Source organism: Bos mutus, chromosome 27 (assembly GCF_027580195.1).
Source record: "Bos mutus isolate GX-2022 chromosome 27, NWIPB_WYAK_1.1, whole genome shotgun sequence".
NCBI lineage: Eukaryota > Metazoa > Chordata > Mammalia > Artiodactyla > Bovidae > Bos > Bos mutus.
Window position 1 is genome coordinate 5,160,234 of NC_091643.1, and position 19,766 is coordinate 5,179,999.

General features: G+C 45.4%; 1 protein-coding gene across 3 annotated transcripts in view; it reads left to right on the forward strand.

The window, feature by feature from the left end:
* Positions 1-19,766, forward strand: part of RARB (retinoic acid receptor beta) — a 447,193-nt gene that overhangs the window by 243,680 nt on the left and 183,747 nt on the right. The window contains exon 1 of one of the 3 annotated variants that reach the window (XM_070364223.1): positions 19,652-19,765. The exons of the other annotated variants lie outside the window; for them this stretch is intronic. The gene's annotated coding sequence lies outside the window, so the exon portion shown is untranslated. Of the gene's footprint in view, positions 1-19,651; position 19,766 lie in introns of those variants that run through there. 3 annotated transcript variants of the gene reach the window in all.

Sequence of the window (19,766 nt, forward strand, 5' to 3'; positions counted from 1 at the left end):
ATCTTTGTTACCCATATAAAGTTGTGACTTATTTCTTTTATTTATTTTTTGCTTGATTTACTTTTTGCTCCCCTGAGTCCTGGTAGAGAAAACTAGAAAAAGTTGGGGCAATGTCTAAGCAGAAAACTGATGACCTCGGGTCCCCTGACCTGCGTGAGTTAGAGGGGCTAGCGTTTGTCATCTCTGCCCAGCTCCAGGCTCAGTGATGCCACGTTAGATGACTCTTGAACTTGCCCACAGCGTGTTTACAGCAAGGAAATCGGCAAATACTGTGAACCAGGACTTCTCCCCCATGAGACCCACTTGTTAAATATTTACCAACGCAACACCGGGCAAAGGTCAGTGATCTTTGGCATAAAAAGTAGAGATCTTACAAAAAGCATTTGAAAAATCTTCAGAGAAACTGGAGCTGTTTTTATAAATCAGTGGATCCCAGCCTTCTGAGGCTCAGTATCTCCATCATATACTAGACAGTTTAGAAAACATCCTATTCCATTCTGGAATGAAATCCATAGATACTGTCTACCTGTGCAGCACTTTTTAAAATTTTTATTTATTTTTTTTTTACTTATATTTACTTTTTATGGAAGGATAGTTAATTTACAATATTGTGTTACTTTCAAGTGTACTGCAAAGCGACTCCCTGTGTCCCCGCTGGTGATGCAGCATTAAAGAGTCCGCCTGCAAAGCGGGAGACATGGTTTCTATCCCTGGGTCGGGAAGATCCCCTGGAGGAGAGCATGGCAACCCACTCCAATATTCCTACCTGGAGAATCCCAAGGTCAGAGGAGCCTGGTGGGCTGCAGTCCATGGTGTCACACAGAGTCAGACACGACTGAAGTGACAGCATGCACGAACATATGTGTGTGTGTGTATATATGTGCATATAAACACATGTGTGTATATATATGTATAATGTGTGCAACACTTTTTTTAAAAAATCAACATAATATCCCAGTAATAATATTTTAAAAATGGAAGCTATTTATAATAGATGACTATATTTTAATATGTAAATATTTGGGCGTGTCTCACTGGAAGAAAAAACAAGATACTGTTCATACCTTTATGTAGAACTACAGAGAAAGCCGCAGCTACAATGCAGGCTGATCAAGGTGAGCTTTGGTGATCAATGTGACGTTCTGAAGCAACTCTACGTAAAATTCCTCACAGCGTAAAACACCCTCTCCCTTCAATCCACGGACTGCTGCACCTTGGAAGACCCAGGATTTTTTTTGCATATTAAAACCATGTAAAAAAAATAGTTTGTGTGTTTGTCAGGAAGGAATTTGTTTCTAGGTTCAGGTTACGTTCCTACATGGATTACCTGCCCTCCAGAGTCACGTGAGACATGAGTAGTTCTTCATTGTACAGAATCACAGACGTCTCTGGCACCACCCACTAAATGCCAGGAGTGCCCTCAGTCAGAGAGGCAACCAAAGTATGTCTTAAAGACTCACAAGGTGGCCTAGGAATAGTACCTCCCAGTACTCTAAATCAACACCAGGAATGTCCTTCGGAGCCTGGCCCGCACCCCTGTGTCCTGATGAGCTAGTATCCAACAGGAGAATTGACTGGTAACCAGGATGGTAACCCCTGGCATCCAGAGAGGAAATGCCAAGCAACCCAAGCCCTTAGCAAGTCCGAAAGATGCAGGGACGTCTGGAGAGGCAGCGGGTGACTCAGGAAGAGGGACAGTGCAAGAGAGGCTCCTCGCCAGCAGGGGCAGGGCAGCAGGGGGCCTGGAACTGGGGCCAGGGTGAGGACAGGGTGGAAGCCCCTGGCTTTGGGGAAATGGCCAACTGCAAGTGAATTGCCATCCCGCTTAAAACCTTGTCATCCAGGAACTGTAGGCGGCATGAGGGACAGTCATCATGGGGCCTCACAGAGCTGGGAGCTCCTGGAAACGAGTCTATAAGCTGTCTAATCACCTTTGGCTTCTACGACTACAGTGCGGTCAAGGTGCTTCTTGCTGGGAATTGATAGCGAATTATCATCTAGAGGAAAGTGGCTATTTTATTTTTCTTTTGTCCTCTGTCCCTCATTCTCTTCTTTCTCCTATGTTTAGTTTCTTATTTATTTAAAAGGTAAAATGATATCCTGATATCTAGAGGCTTTGGTGTTTCTTCACCAGATGTTGCTGTTAAATAAGAGACCTGGAGATGTAGATGCTGACATGAGGTTTCATCAAGATGCTTTTTGTATTTTAGAGTTAAATATTCAAAGCTGGTTCTGCAGTGACTCCCAGACGCTCACCCCTCTTTCCCCGCAGTGCTTGAGAATACCTCACCTTCTCAAGATTGTTGACCGCTGTAGTTGTTCTCAAACTTTTTCAACCCAAAGACCAACTGAGAGGAGTTTTAAAAAAACCTGTCAGCCATCTGATCCATCTATTCTTTATTTTTAAGTAAACACTATTGAAATATACATAGAAATAAGTATGCAAATCATAAATATACAGTTTGGAATTGTCCTGCAATGGACTGCACACACATTGCCAGCAGGCAGATCAAGAAACAGAACATCAAAAGCCCTTACTGCCTCCTTTTAGTCACTAGTCCTGACCCGAGGGTAACAGGTATCCTAACTCATAACAGCATAGATTAATTAGGTCTATTTTTGAACTTTATAAAAACAGCATCATGCAGTTGTACTTTTTTGGGTGGTTCTGGCTTCTTTTCCTCAATATCAGGTTTGTGGTATTCATCCATACCATTACCTGTGATTAAAGTTCATTCATTCTCACTGCTGAATAGTAGTCAATGGTAGAATGCATCGTATTTTATTTATTCCTTCTACTACAGATGGATAATTGGTTAGTTTTTCATATGGGGCTATTATGATTAGTGCTGCTATGGCCTTTTTTCCACATGTCTTTTATGTGAACATATATTAAGTATGTACATAGGAATACAATCCCCTTGTACTGGAGGTTGAAGTATATCAGACCTCGGTAGATACTGACAAATACTTTTCCAAGATAGTTGTACACATGTCGGTTTCCACCAGCAGTGAACAAAAATTCAGATTTCTCCACATCTTTGCACACCCTTCGTATCATTCCTTGTTTGCTTCATTCAGCTATGTTGCTAGGCATGAAGTGCTATTGCACTGTGGTCTTAAATTTCATTCCCAGAAAACCAATGGGGTTGAGCACCTTTGCAGCCAAGGCTGGTTGGGTATTCAGCTGTAACACACTGGCATGGCCAGGATTTATCCTCAGGGGTCAGTGCCTGTACTATACTGAGTGTTAAATATTTTATTAAGCACTGTTTTCTAGGACAGCTCTATTGAGGTATAATTGACATACATTAAACTGCACAGAGTGTGAAATTGGCTAAGTTTTGACATGTGTATACACCTGTGATGGCATCACCACAGTTAATACAATGAACCCAGCAAAGGAAACCACCAACAGCCTGGAAAGGCAACCTATGGAAGGGGAGAAAATATTTGCAAATCTGATAAGGGCTTAGATTCCAAAATATATTTTAAAAATACATTTAACTCAACAGCAGAAAAAAAAAATTCTGATTGAAAAGTCGACAGAGGATCTGAATAGATATTTTTCCAAAGATGACATACAGATAAATAGCCAACAGGTACGTGAAAAAGAGCTCAAAGTCACTAGTCATCAGAGAACTTACCAATCAAAACTGCAATGACATCACCTCACACCCGTTGGAATAGCTGTCATCAAAAAGATAGGAAATAGCAAGTGTTGGTGAGGCTGAGGAGCAAAGGGGACACTTAGGCACCGTTGACAGGAATGTAAATTGGTGCAGCTGCTATGGGAAACAGTACAGAGGTTCCTCAAAGAATTAAAAATAAAACCACCACATGACCCAGAAATCCCACTTCTTGGTAATTATTCAAAGAAAATGAAAGCTCTAACTTGAAAAGATATCTGCATCCCCATGTTCAATGCATATTTATATACAACAGCTAAGATATGAAAACAGTCAGTGTCTATCAATAGATGAATTGATTTTTAAACTGATATATATTTAGTACTTAGCCACAAAAAAAGAAGGCAACCCCACCATTTTCAACCACATGGATGGACCTCGAGGGTGTTATGCTTAGTGAAACAAGTCATGCAGACAAAGACAAATATCATACGACGTCACTTACATGTGGAATCTGAAACAAACAACACCGAACTCGAAGATACGGAAAACAGATTGGTGGTTGCCAGAGGCCGGGGCAGAGCGGGCATGGTGAGCTGCAGACTAAATGAGTGAAGGTCATGAAAAGGCAAAATTTAAAACTTCTCATCACCAGAAAAAATGTGTAACCAATGATGACTATTAACTATTATTGTAATGATCATTTTGCAATACATATAAATACTGAATCATTATGTTATAGCCCTGAGATTAATATAAAATATAGGTCAATTATGGGCTTCTCAGCTGGCCCTAGTGGTAAAGAACCTGCCTGTCCAATGCAGCAGACATAATGAGACACTGGGTTTGATCCCTGGGTTGGGAAGGTCCCCTGGAGGAGGGCATGGCAACCCACTCCAGTATTCTTGCCTGGAGAATCCCATGGACAGAGGAGCCTGGCAGGCTACAGTTCACAGGGTCTCAAAGAGTCGGATATGACTGATGCGACTTAGCAGGCATGCACACATAGGTCAAGTGTATCTCAGTACAAAATGTGAAGAATAATAATGAACATACATACAACCACACTTGGGCTTCTGTGGTAGCTCAGATGGTAAAAAATCTGCCTGCAGTGCAGGAGACCTGGGTTGCATCCCCGGTTTGGGAAGATCTCCTGGAGAAGGAAATGGCAACCCACTCCAGTGTTCTTGCCTGGAGAATCCCAGGGACAGCGGAGCCTGGTGGGTTACAGTCCATGGGGTTGAAAAGAGTTGGACACGACTGAGTGACAAAGCACAGCACAGCCCCACCGCCCCCAGATGGGTTTCTCTATGTGCGGTTGTAATCTTGTCTTCTTGCCCCTCCCTCTGCCTCCAGATCTTGTCTGTGGGCAACCATGGATCTTCGGCCTCTGCTGGGGGCTAGTTTGCATTTCCTAGAACTTCCTTACATAAATGGAACCATAAGTTAAATACCACCTGGGGTTTGTCTTCACTCAGCACAGTTATTGTGAGGTTCATTTCTGTCATATCATGTACCAGTAGTTCATTCCTTTTTATTTCCAAGAGCTTTCCATTGTATAGATATACCCGAGTTCATCAGTTCACTGGTTGAATTATCTTCACTTTTGGCTATTACAAATAAAACTGCTATGAGCATTCATCAGATCAGATCAGATCAGTCGCTCAGTCATGTCTGACTCTCTGTGACCCCATGAATCCCAGCACACCAGGCCTCCCTGTCCATCACCAACTCCCGGAGTTCACTCAGACTCACGTCCATCAAGTCAGTGATGCCATCCAGCCAATCTCATCCTCTGTCATCCCCTTCTCCTCCTGCCCCCAGTCCCTCCCAGCATCAGAGTCTTTTCCAATGAGTCAACTCTTTGCATGAGGTGGCCAAAGTACTGGAGTTTCAGCTTTAGCATCATTCCTTCCAAAGAAATCCCAGGGCTGATCTCCTTCAGAAAGGACTGGTTGGATCTCCTTGCAGTCCAAGGGACTCTCAAGAGTCTTCTCCAACACCACAGTTCAAAAGCATCAATTCTTTGGCGCTCAGCCTTCTTCACAGTCCAACTCTCACATCCATACATGACCACAGGAAAAACCATAGCCTTGACTAGACGGACCTTTGTTGGCAAAGTAATGTCTCTGCTTTTGAATATGCTGTCTAGGTTGGTCCTAACTTTCCTTCCAAGGAGTAAGCATGTTATTGAGTAAAACTATACTTTAATGTTTCTTGAATTAAATGAGTAAATACCTATGAGTAGAATAGCTAGATCATTTTGTAGGTACACGCTTAACTTTTCAAGAAATTTCCAAACCCTCTTCAAAGTGGTTGCATGGTCTTGCGCTTCCAGCCGTTGTGTGGAGTTCCAGCTTCTCCTTGGCCACAGACACACTTGCTTTGGTGTTGTTTTTGTTTGTTTAATTGTAGAGGGTCTTGTAGGTGGTGCGTCAGGGTTTCTCATTGTGGCTTTAATTTGCATTTCCCTGATAACTAATGTTGCCGTGTATCTTTTTTGTGTGTGTGTGTGGATATCTTATTTCGTTTTCATGTTTTGTATCTGTGTATCTTTTCATGTGTTTGTTTGCCAAGATATTTTGCCTTTGGTGGCATTTCTTTCCAAGTGATTTACCCAGTGGGGGTGAGGACAGGTGCTTGCTTTGTTGGTTTTGAAGTTGACATCTCTTTAGGTGGATACACATTCATCTTCAGTGATATGCTTTTTCCCTTAGTGTGTGGTTTATCTTCTCATTCTTTTAGTAGGATCTTTCAAAGGAAAGAAGATTTTAGTTGTGATGAAACCTAACTTATCAGTTTGTATTTTTGTGTGTCATACTTTGGTGTCACATCTAAGTCAGAAAGAGAAAAACAAGTATCGTATATTAATGCATATATGTGGAATCTAGAAAAATGGTACAGCTGGACCTATTTCCAGAGCAGGAATCAAGATGCAGATATAGAGAACAGACATGAACGCAGGGTGGGAAGGAGAGGGGGGGACAAAGCGGGAGGTCGGGATTGACACGCATGCCCTATCATGTGTAAAACAGCCAGCGGGAAGCTGCCGTACAACACAGAGGGCCCAGCCGTGCTCGCGATGACCTGGGTGGGTAGGATGCACAGAGGGCCCCGCCCGTGCTCGCGATGACCTGGGTGTGTGGGATGCACAGAGGGCCCAGCCTGTGCTTGGTGATGACCTGGGTGAGTGGGATGGGGGCAGGGAGGAGGTCCCAGAGGGAGGGGACACGTGTATGCGTATGGCTGAGTCACTTTGCTGCATAGAGAAACTGACACCACATTGTAAAGCAATTATATTCCAATTAAAAAAATCCATGCCCAACCCAAGGTCACGAGAGCTCCTTTTCTTTCCCATCTAACAGCGTATACTTTTATGTTCTACGTTTCGGCCCCTGGCCCGTTTTGAGTTAGCTTCTGTATATGGTGTCAGGTATGGGTCGATGTTAGCTTCTTTCTGGAGTGGATGTCTCATTGGCCCTGTGCTGTTTTTGGAGAGACTGTCGTTTCTCCTGGTCTGCATATATGTTGAACTCCCTTATCAGTGAATTAAAAGCGTAAAGTTTATGCCATGGATTGCAATTTTAAAATGATGTGTTTCAATAACTAGTCCTACTCTTATTTTATGTACAGTGAGGCCATTCAAAATGCCTAGAGACAGTGGATTGTATTTTCTGCCCATTTTAAATTTCTGCTAGTTTGTACGTGGCAATATCTCCCCAAAAGTGCTCTGTTTTAATTTACTCAACAGATATTCATTGACTGCTGCGTGTCATTTACGGTGGTTACTGGGGTCATCACAGTGACCTGGGTGGCCTCGCTGCCCTCAGGGTTACACACAGTAAAGAGTAAATGTATGCCAGGCAGTGAGTGTCTGTAGATTTTAAAAGGTAGCCTCAAGGAACAGATAGTGATGGACATGACCTAGAGTCCTATTTTAAACAGGATCACTATATCTCCATTAAGGCAATATATGCGTAAAGACGTGAAGAAAGGGATGGGATAAGTCTTGTCGATATCCAAGCAAAGGGTATCTTGGCAGAGCCAAAATAAACTCAAAGATGCTGAAGGAGTGTGTTTCTTAGAAAAATAGCTGCAGAGCATCCTTGGGGTCTTTGAAATGAGAATTTTAGATCTTGAAGAAACTCTCGATATTATGCAGTTCCAAGACTGCTAGTAGATTTCACACGGTGGCAGTTTAGCCGCTAAAGTCGTGTCCGACTCTTTTGCGACCCTTTTGCAACTGTAGCCCGCCAGGCTCCCCTGTCCATGGGATTTCCCAGGCAAGAATACTGGAGTGGGTTGCCATTTCCTTCTCCAGGTAGATTTCATCTTCAAGGCCAATTCAGATGAGTTGGTGGTGAACGCCTCCAGCAGGCGTCAGTAAGTTTTTTCTCTCAAGGTTCAGATGGTAAATATTTTCAGCTTAGTGGGACATACTGTTTCTGTTGCAATCGCTCAACTCTTGTCATTGGTTGAAGGCACCCAAAGATACTATGTAAGCAAATAAATGTGAACATTCTAAGCTCTCATAAAACTTTATTTTGCTCAATGAGCAGGATTTAGATGGCCTTTGTTTCACTGGTAGGCTAGACTTGGCCCTTGAACCATGCCACCCTCTGAGCTAGTATGGTGTTAGGCAGTCTTACCTGCATATTTCAAACAGACACAAAAGATGTAATTAATTTCCCTCATGTGATTGTCTAGAGATAAGTGCTGCAAGCTGTCTGAGTAGTTCTGTTCCCCGTGGACATTCAGGGCCTTGGGGTCCCTCCATCATAAGCATTTACCCTCCCTGGACTGCTACCCTAATCCCCGTGGACTAGGCTGGGTCCCAGAGCAGTTCAGCTGGCAGGAAAGGGAGAAGATAGAAATTACCTTTTTAGGATGTGGCGTAGAAGTTGCACACAGCACGTCTTATCAATGAGAACATGATCACATCGCCGCACCTGGCTGCAGAGAGGAAATGTTCTCTCTGTCTGGGAGCCCTGTGCTCGACTAAAAATCTATTATCGTGGATTTTTAAAGGGAACTTAAATTAAGAGGGAGGCTGCCCCTTAATTTGCCAGAATTAAGCTGCCTCTTAATTTGCCTCTCAGTTTGCCACAGAATTTATAAGAGATGGTGAAAAAAAAATTTTGTCTGTTTGTACCTAATATGTGAACAGCAATGACCAACATTGCATAATACTTCAGAAATTTAGAAAAGTCTTTCTCATACATTAGTTTAATTCTTCAACATTATATTCCCTTGAAATAAGCACTACAGTTGGAAGTACATATTATCTTCTCGTAGTTGAAGATTAAAAAATGCTCAGGAGTGCACCGGGACTTCCCTTGGGGCCCAGTGGTTAAGAAGCCACCTGCCAATGCAGGATCGAAGCAGCGTTCGATCCCTGGTCCAGGAGGATTCCACAGGCTGTGAGGCAAATAGGCCCCTGCGGCACGACGACTGACTCCATACGCCACAGCTGCTAAAGCCCTTCGACAAGAGAGAAGCCGCGGCAACGAGAAGCCCGTGATAGCAATGAGCGGGTAGCCTCCGCTCACAGCTAGAGAAAAGCCCACGCGGCACAGACACAGCGCAGCCAAAATAAACAAAGCGCGTGTGAAGGATGTAGAGCGTAGACGGGTGGCGGCCAAGAGGGAGACGGGTATGGAGTGGGAGGTCGGGTTGGCAGATGTGTAGAGTGGATAGACCACAGGGTCTATCTGTGCATAGCACAGAGAACTCTGTTCAGTATCCTATGATACACCATCACAGAAAAGAAAGCTTCAACAAGAATGTGTACATGCATAACTGAATCACTTTGCTGTAGAGAAGAAATGAACACAACATTGTAAATCCACTATACTTCAATTAAAACAACTTTCTAAATTAAAAAGTTAAAAAAAAAAAAGAGAAAAGTCTGAGTTTACCAAAGCCATATAGCTGCTCCACACAGAGCCCAGACCTTACTCTAGGCTGTTTTACCATTTGCTCTCCTAGAAACTCATCTCTCTTAATACCTAATCCTCTGAAGGCCTGGGTCTTGGTGTTGACGAAGTAGAATGTCCCAGCAGAGCAGAGGCTCTGACACGTTAGTGTGCAAAGTGCCTGATTCCCTTAGCCCAGCCCTAGAAGTCTGCCTGACATGGCCTTGGGTGTGAAGCCCTGGAATGGTCATGCCATTGGAATCACCGCAGTGACCTTACATTGTATTATTGTGTTTTGCTTAAACAGAGAGGGGAGATATTTCATATTTCTGTCTATTCTTTCCCTTTTGGCCTTCCTATACGTTCATGCTAAATTTTGAAACTCTTGCCTTCTGAAAAATCCCAGCTAATTTCTTTTGAATCATCTCTAACTCAAAACTAAACAAAACAAAAAAATCAAACTGATAAAATGTCAAAAGTGAATTTTGGAAGCCGACATATAGCCGCTCAAACAGGAGTTTTCAAAGTCCTTGGTTGAGGGGGTGGCGTTATATCCTGTAGCTAATTTCCCAGAGATTTCTCTGTGGCTTTATGTTAACCTCAATTCCCAGTCAATTGCATTGAGCTTTTTACTTGCCTTTTTCTTGGTCAGACATCAGGATGAATTTAAACTCCTCTCCCTGCCCAATGGCCTCTCTGATGTATTTGCAACTTTTGCATTCCCTTTCCCTGTAGAATCCGATGGAAATTCCTTTGGAGCCTTTGAGTCAGAAACTTTTGTCTTGCTAATAGAACTTGGCTTCATTAGCATTTCAAATTCCTCGACGTTCTCAGGGATGAGGGCTCCCCATCAGCAACCTGATTTACCAGACCTCCTCAATGGAAATCAGCAGTGGCCAGTGCTTTGGCCCTATTTCTACCAGCACGTGTCACTGTGAAATCTTGTTCAGGGATTCTAGAGAAAGATGCAAGCGTAATCTGAGAAGCTTTACTTTTATCCCTCTCTGTACTCTAGACGTTGCTGCCGAAAAGCCACACACCCTTCATCTCCGTTGGTAGTTGGATCCTGGGTAGAGGATGACTCAGAGACAGTTGGGGAGGTGGACGAGTAGATGGGTAGATGGACAAGTGGGAGACAGATAACCAGAAAGGAGGGTGGATGGTGGATGGGTAATGATGGGTGGGTGGATGGAACAGCAGAAGAGTGAGTAGGTGGATAGGATGGATGAATGGATGGGAAGATAAGATAGACAATGCAAATCTTCCATTCTGTACAATATCCTTGCCATTTAATTAACCATAATTGGCCTTATGTTCCTGAGGCTAACTACCACTTTGCAGAAAACAGCACGCCATGGGATCTATTTTCTGCCTCCCACAAGGAGCTGCAGGGTGGGGCTTGTCAAATATTTCATTGCCATCCTGACTCAGTGTCTGCTTTGGAGACGAAAAGAAAGCATCCTTTTGTAATGTATATAATAATGCTTCAGTGCTGAGGAACTTAAACCAGGCATCTACGTAGCAAAATCCCCTGGGGAATTTGCCCTAATCGCATGTGCCTGGACCCCGCAGCCTGAACTGTGCATCCTGGCTGAAAATTCCCAGGCTGACAGGAGATGCTGTGTCCCTGACACCAGAGGCAGCTGAACGGAGTTTGAGCTCTGTGTTCCTGACCTTGCGTTCTCCTTATAGACACGCCACTAACATTTTTCAAAGTATTTATTATATATCTCAGGCCATATTCTAAGTGCTTTTTGCTTGTATCACCTCATTCAGTCTTTACCACAGCTCTTGAAGGTAGGTGCTGTTAATATCTGCATTTTACAGGTGAGGTAATCTGGGCACACAGGGGTGAAGTAACTTGTCAGGGTCACACAGCTGGGAAGAGGTGAAGCTGGAGTTGAAACTCAATTCACGTCCGGACTCCACAGCCCCACCCACCATGCTGTACAGCCTCTCTGATCACTCTTTAAATATATATTCATTTGGCTGATCCGGGTCTTAGTTGCAGCTCGCAGGGTCTTTTACTTGTGGCATGCAGGACGCAGTTCCCCAGCCAGGGATCGAACCTGGGTCCCCTGCACTGGGAGTGCAGAGTCTTAGCCACTGGACCCCCAGGGAAGTCCCTCAGCTCACTTTTGAAGCACCCTGGTCCAGCAGAACTTTCTGTGATGACGCAACTGTTCTCTGCGCAGTCCGGTTGACATAATAACCACTAGCCACGTGAAATGAGGCCAATATGACTGAGGAACTAAGTTTTCATTGTATTGAATTTTCACTACTTTAAACAGCACGGTTTAAGAGCCAACTGATAGCCTCTTTTCTTACAGGTGATCTAAAAAAAAATTATTAAGTGCTGAACTAGGCAAAAGAAAGACATCTCAGCTATTGACATTATCCTCTAGTCCCAAAGCACTCTGAGAATCCTTTGTGATTCTTTCCATCCCCAAAAGAGCCTCTGGATTCTTCTAAGTGCTCTGCCAACTGGGTGGGACAGTTCCCCGTAGCTCCTTGGAGGATGTGTTGAAAAGAGAGAGAACAGATAATTCGGGAAGAATAATACAGGCAGGCTGAGGCATGGTGGGACCATTGGCACTTATTCTCAGGAATCGCTGTTACGTTTTTCCATCTTTCGGATACTTGCCACCGTATGTTAGGAGAAGAGGGAGTTGATGGAAATCACTGACTTTAAAGCAGGATTCAGTGTGGAAAAAAGGAAGTATGGTGGCATCTGGGCTCATTGAAGGAGAGATGTAATCCCATACTCTTTACAGAAGGAAGTGAAGAAGTAGAAAAGGGGAAAAATGATAAGCCAAGAGAGAAATAAAGATGACCCTGGATGAAGTACTGTAATAAAAGAGCCATATTATTCTTTGTATGATACACAAGTTGAAATTGGGTGAAGCTTTTAAAGGAGATGGAAAGTTAAAGTGTTAAGAAAACTCAAATGTATATGGTTAAGTTTTATGGGATAGAGACAAAGCAATGTAGAATTGGATGAAATAATTGAATATTGGCTTAGAACAGAGGTAGACAAATTGCGGGCTTCCCCGGTGGCTCAGGGGGTAAAGAATCCACCCTCAAAGCAGGAGACCTGGGTTCGATCCTGGGCTTGGAAGATCCCCTGGAGAAGGGAACGGCTACCCACTCCAATATCCTGGCCTGGAGAATTCCATGGACTGTATATTCCACGGGGTCGCAGAGAGTCGGACACTCCTGAGCGACTTTCACTGTCACTTTCAGACAAACTGCAGCGTACGGGTCAACCCAGGGGAATGCTGGGTTTTGTAAATAAAATGTATTAAGCACACACATGTTGATTCATTTACGTGTGGTCCACAGCGCCTTTAACATTACAGTGGAATAACTGAGCAGTTGCAACCGACACTGTATAGCCCGCAAAGCCTAGAACGCTTCCTATGGCCCTATACAGAGAAGGCTTACTGCCCTCCGTTTTAGAACATGAGGTGGGGGGGCATATATTGGCATAACCACTTTGGAGTACTATTTTGTGTGCCCATCAAATTTTAAAATGCACATTTAACCTGTCAACACTGTTACTAGACTCTTTTCAGCAGGCGTTTTGGTTCACATACCCACAGGGTTTCTTATAACACTGGAAAGCTGGAAACAACACAAACAGCCGCTCGCTGAGCACTGTGAAATGAGCTGCGGTGCACTCGAGTAAAAGAATACACGACATCATGCTAGTTTTAAGGGTACAGCAGAGTGATTCAGAAGATATTCTCCATCGAAAGTTATTACAAAGTCACATCCCTACGCTGTTCAATATATCCTTGTTGTTTATCTGTTTATACATAGTAGTTTATATCTCTTAATCTCCAACCCCTAGCTTGTCCCTGCCCCCTGTAACCACTAATTTGTTCTCTATATTTGTGAGTCAGTTTTGCTGTATACATTTGTTTGTTTTATTTTTAGAATCCATAAATAAGTGGTAACATCGAGTATTGATCTTTCTCTGTTTGACTTATTTCACTAAGTATAATATTCTCTAGGTCCACCCAAATTGTTGCAAATGGCATAATTAAATTCTTTTTTTATGGCTGAGTAATATTCCATTGTATATATATGTGACATCTTTTTTTTAATTAATTGTTTTCATTGGAGGACAATTACAATATTGTGATGGTTTTTTCCATACATCAACATGAATCAGCCATCAGTATATATGTGTCCCCCGCATCCTGAACCCCCTTCCCACCTTCCTCCCCACCCCATCCCTCTGGGTTGTCCCAGAGCACCGGCTCTGGGTGCCCTGCTTCCTGCATTGAACTTGCACTGGTCGTGTATTTCACAGATGGTAATGCACATGTTTCAGTGCTGTTCTCTAAGTCATCCCAGCCTCGTCTTCTCCCACTGAGTCCTAAAGTCTGTTCTTTACATCTGTGTCTCCTTTGCTGCCCTGCATGTAGGATCATCTTTCTAAAAGATGTCGGTACCATATGTGTTAAATTTCCATCGTTCTAAATTTCATATATATATTCCATATATATATACTTTCTCTCTCTGACTTACCTCACTCTGCATTATAGGCTCCAGGTTCAGCCACCTCATTAGAACTGACTCAAATGTGTTCCTTTTTAATAGCTGAGTAATATTCCATTGCATATATGTACCACAGCTTCCTTATCCATTCATCTGCCGATGGACATCTAGGTTGCTTCCATGTCCTAGATATTGTAAACAGTGCTGCAATAACCATTGGGATACATGTGTTTCTCTTTCAGTTCTGGTTTCCTCAGGGTGTTTGCCCAGCAGTAGGATTGCTGGGTCATATGGCAGTTCCCAGTTTTTTAAGGAATCTCCATACTGCTTTCCATAGTGGTTGTACCATTTTGCATTCCTACCAAGAGTGCAAGAGGGTTCCCTTCTCTCCACACCCTCTCCAGCACTTATCGTTTGTAGGCTTTTTGATGACGACCGTTCTGACCGGTGAGATGCTATCTCCTTGGTACCACATCTTCTTTATCCGTCAGTCTGTCACTTGGGTCACTTCCTCTTTATCCGTCAGTCTGTCACTTGGGTCACTTTCATGTCTTGGCAATCATCACGCTGCTATGAAAACCGGGGCACATGTTTCCTTTTCAAATTAGTATTTTCATTTTTTCTGGGTACATACTCAGGAGTGAAATCGCTGGATCATACGGTATTTCTGGTTTTACTTTTTCGAGGACCCTCCACACTGGTTTCCCACCAACAGTGTAGGAGGGGTCCCTTTTCTCCACATCGTCACCAGCGTTGGTCACCTGCAGTCTTTTTGATGATAGCCATTCTGACAGGTGTGTGGGCGATAGTGTAATTTTGATTTATGTTTCTCTAATAATTCGTGATGTTAAACACATTTACATGTGCCTGTTTGCCATCTGTATGTCTTCTTTGGAAAAAAAAAAACAAACTGTCCATTAAGGTCTTCTTCCCATTCTTTTAATAGACTTTTAAAAAATTGAGCTATTTGTTGTTTTTAATGAGCTAGTTCTATGTGTACTGCTTATTACTAAACAGAACAATGTCACAGAACATTGTGTGTTGTTTGAATCAACAGTTACAGAAAAGCAGCAAACGATGCCCCCGAAGGTATAGAGACAGGTGCCCAGCCCCTGGCACAGGGCTCAGCATTTGGTGAATGCAGACATGGAGGGTGTACGCATCATTGTCGCTTTTTATCTCCTGGACTAGACCCTGAGTGTTTATGAAAACGCATTACTTTTTTAAAGGTCCAAATGAAAAAGAGGGAAGCAATAAACCAGGGGAAATAGCCACAGGTAGGCTCCCCTGGGCATGAGCCAGTGCCAGCAAGGGTGGCCGGAGCCGAGGACTGGCTGAGCCCGTTGCTGGCCCTGCGGGCTCACCAGGCGGGAGCTTAGTCTCCAGGCGGGACCGCAGGAACTGGGGGGCACCAGCACCACAGCGAACGCAGGAAGCGCCGAGCAGGCCACTCGGGTGTGGGAAGGGAAGGGGAGCCCCTGTCCTGGGGGACAGTGTCTGTACCTGACTGGTGGGAAACTGCACAAAGCGGAAACTGCAGAGAGAGGCGCCAAATGCAGGGAAGGATGCAGCGGCCAGCCCTGGAGGCGGAGAGACATTTCTGAGCAAGAACACTTGTTTCCTGGGCCCTGAGCAGACCCAGTGTCTGCGGGGAGGGGGTTCATCATGGGGATGCGTGTACCGTGCCTCTGCCGGGCTCAGATCCGTGGACACGCCAGTCCCGGTGCCCGAGCCGGGGTCCAGAGGGACAGGCCTGGGTGGGTTCCTCTGCTGATCGGCGTTAGGGCTGCCCCAGCGCCCAGCTCGGAAAGCCGCTAAGGCTGCGGGTACAGGAGCCGCAAGAACCGGCTCAGCACACGCCCGGTGCCAGCCACACACACCCCTGCCCCGGCCGCCCTGCTGAAACCCCCCCTCCACTCCGTGCTGGTCGTTTATTTGGGGGGCAGAATTATGGCAAGAGGGGTTTACATGAGATGAACAGTTAAAAAAAAAAGTAAAGTAAAAATCAATAGAGAAACGCAGGGAGGAGGCAGGTGCGTCTCTCTAATAATGGGTCCCGGGCCCTCGCTCAGCCCCACGCCCGCCTGCATTCTGCGTGCTCGGTGGCTGGGCGGACGCCCGCGCCCCTGGGAACCCTTCTATTTAGACATCAGAGGCGCTGGGTCGGTTTTGAACCCGGCGGCTGCAGTACTGGTGCGCACAGACGCCTCCTCGCTCTTCACCAGACTCTCCAGTTGGAACATGTTTGCCCGACATGATTCATGGTGTTGCTTTCTGGATTGTCCAGTGGGTAATCGCTGTACAGAAACCAGAGAAACAGATGTAGACCCTGGACCCTGGCTATAAATTTTTGTTTTATGATTATGGGTTTCAAATGTGCTGTGTCACACTGACAAATACACAGTTACTCTGAAACAAAATGAATTTAGGGCTCAAACTTTGCTTTTGTGTTTGTTTGTGGTTGGGAATACTTTTATTAGCGTTCCTTTCATCATTGATCAAACACAAGGAACACAGAGGCCGTGACACATATCCGAATGTGAGTTTATGCCTCACTAAGAGCATGTTTGGGAAAGGGTTCTTCCCAAGTAACTGTTTGGTTAATGTTTAAAATAGGTGTCAGTAACTTAAATTTCATTATCCACAAATTAACTAGGCCATTTTTCACCTTCTACCTGTTCATTAATCTTTATGGTGCACAGATATATATTTAAAGAACTGTGGCTATTTGTGTATCTTTCCTTAATTTTACTTAAGGAGAAGAATATGAAGGAAAAGTCAGATTTTCAACAAGTATAAGAATTATATTTACTGACAAAGAAATGACAAGAAATGCATGGTTCAATCTAGGGGCTACTTTTTCAATTACACTTGGATTAAATAATAACTCTAAGAGTTTCTATCCACCTAGTCAATTCAGGATGAGAAATGATAGATCGACTAGTGAATACTGTTCCACTAAAAAAAAACCCAAAAAACTCATAATATCCTATGCACAAAGATTTAAGCACTGATCATTCATTTCAAGCCTCAAGTTTACTTCTCTACAGTTAAGAACACTGGGTTCCAAGGTGAATAGAAACATAAAATTTTCTTATACAAAGAAAGAAAATACCAATCTCCAAATCCCTAACATACACACACACACACACACACACACACACACACACACATCTCTATTGTTTTTGTGCCATGACAGAGTATTGAGGAAAGAAATGTGGGAACAGTTGCCTCCCTTCCTGGATGAGGCTGAAACTGTAGCTTAAGGAATGAGAATAAACAGAACTGGGGGGACCCTGACCCCAAGTTCACCACATGAGACCCGTGCACCCGACCCTTTGGAAAGATGCTGAGCAAGTGCTAAGTGCCATAGGCAACCTGTGCACAAACCTGGAGTGGTGCGATTTCTTCTAACCTAGCTCTTGCAGCTAGACTTTAAATATAGCTGCGCGCCCCGCCGCGCCCCACCCCCCGCCCCCTTCCCGCCCCAGAAAAAACTTTTCACCCATCTTGTACAAAATAAGTCCAGTTTCCAAGGAATTCTAAGGACCTTAAATCAGCATTTGGAGCTGTAAGTCTCATGGCGGTGGTGGTTTAGTCGCTAAATCGTGGACCACCTAGCAACTGGCACAGGACGCGGTGCTTTGTGTATCTTTACAACTATCTTCATGACAGGAGTGTTACCAAGTGTTTCGTAAAGTCCTCTGTGCTCCTGGCTTAAAATGTGTGTTTTTTTTGTAGTTAAAGGATTTCTTATATAAGAAATAAAAAATAAAATAAAATATAAAGCTCTGTTACAAAATGATGACCATATAAAAAAGAGAGTATAAAAAGCATGGAGTTTGCGCAAAATCGTACCTCTTTTATCACCCGAGACTTCTCAGTTGCAAGAACTGAGCTTGCTGGGCTGAACACCGTTCAAATGTACCTTCCTAAAAGGGTCTTTGACTCGGTAAGTGTGCGCGATGCATAGTTTTCACGTTACGCCATGAGTGCCACTTAACAACTGTGCTAGCCAAGCAGCACGGGGTGGGTACCCGGCAGGCTTTTTAAAGGCCTGGATGCCAGTGCGCATTCCAGCCCGCGCACAGAAAGGAGACAGCAGCCGCCCTTCCCTGGGAGGGGCGCGGAAGCCGGCCCCCTGCCCGCCCACTCGCCCTCCCTGCTTTGTGAGCGAACCCGCAGGCCGGAGTGGAGGGCCACTGGATCACCAAGGGTGTTTTAATCCCTCCTGGAGCTGCTTTTCTTTGATGTCCCCTTGCATCCTTTAAGCAAGTTGTGCAAAATGGCTGCAGGGTGGACTGGCTCTCCCTTTAACAGCTCTCTGCTTGGGTGTATTTGTAAACACCGTGTCTGTCCTTCTCAGTGATGGCTGAAAAGCTTTTCCTTCCTCAGGTCGGTGTGGGAGATGTCAAAAAAAAAAAAAAAATCCTTTTTCTTAAAATGACTGTCTTCTAATAAATAGCCAAGTTCGGAGGGGCTAGGAGAGGTGAAAGGTGGCCCTTGGAAATAGAAAACTTTGACACAATCAGTTCTCAAAATCTGCATTGAGTTACGCAGTGGTGGGAGTGGGGGAAGGGGTATAGCAGTGGCGGGTGTGGTGAGAGGGGTCACCCACCCGCTATTCCAGAACAGAAAAGTGATTTTCATTCAGGCCTGGGGTTCCGGGGAGCTGGTTCTAGTCCTGATTCTGAGCAGTGGGCCTCAGGCAGCCCTGAGCCTCCCTGAGAAGAGTCACAGCTGACTGTCCTGGGATGTGTGCTGTGGGCCGCGCAAGCGCCGTTTCTCTTCGTCCTCACAGCAACCCACTGGGATCCGCAGTCCTATATTCCCATTTTACAGATGAGCAAGCTGAGGCCCGGGGAGGTGAGAGCTTTGTCCCAGATCACACAGCTGCTCAGAGGTTGAGCGGGGTTGGAACCTTGTTCAGTCTGACTCCCGCATGCACACTCTTGATCACTGTGTTTTATGAAACCCTGCATATCTGCGTGATTGCGCGTGTTTGGGGCGGAAGGAACTCCTTCTCGACTCCTTCATATGCTGCCTGTAGACTCAGGATAATTTTTAAGAAATGAATCCAGAAAGCTGGAATTTTACTTCCGAGCCAATGCAGTCCCCTTCGGCCCGCAAGGAATAGAGAGAAAAAGACTATCAAATGGAAAGTTTCTGGACCCGGGCTTCCCCGAGGGGGCGGCTCCTCTCCGTGCTCCAGTTTAGGGCTTGCGGTGCTTTTGCAGGAGTGGAAAAACACTCACGTTACGAGGCGTTTACCAGACAGGCGCACCGAGGAATGTCAAGGCTGGGCCGGGGGCAGGCGAGGCGGGGGTGCGAAGCCAAGCGGAGCCCCCGACAGCCGGGGCGCAAAGGGCGGGAGCCGGCGGGCGGCGGGCCCGGAGCGGCGTCCGGGTTCCGGCGGCTGCTCGCGGCCCCGCGTGCTGCCGGTGTCTCCCGCTCCGCGCGCGCTCCTCCCCGCGGCTCCGGCTCCGAGCGCTCCTCCCGGGGGCCCCGACCCCGCGCGCTCCCGGTGGCCGCCCGGGCCCCGCGCGCTCCTCCCGGCGCCCCCGGCCCCGGCCCCGCGCGCTCGGAGCGGAGGCGCGGGGCGGGAGGAGCGCGCGCCCGGGCCGCGGGCCGCCCGCGCGGCGGGGCTGCTGGGAGTGCTCGGCTCTGTGAGAATCCTGGGAGCTGGTGATGTCAGACTCGCTGGGTCATTTGAAGG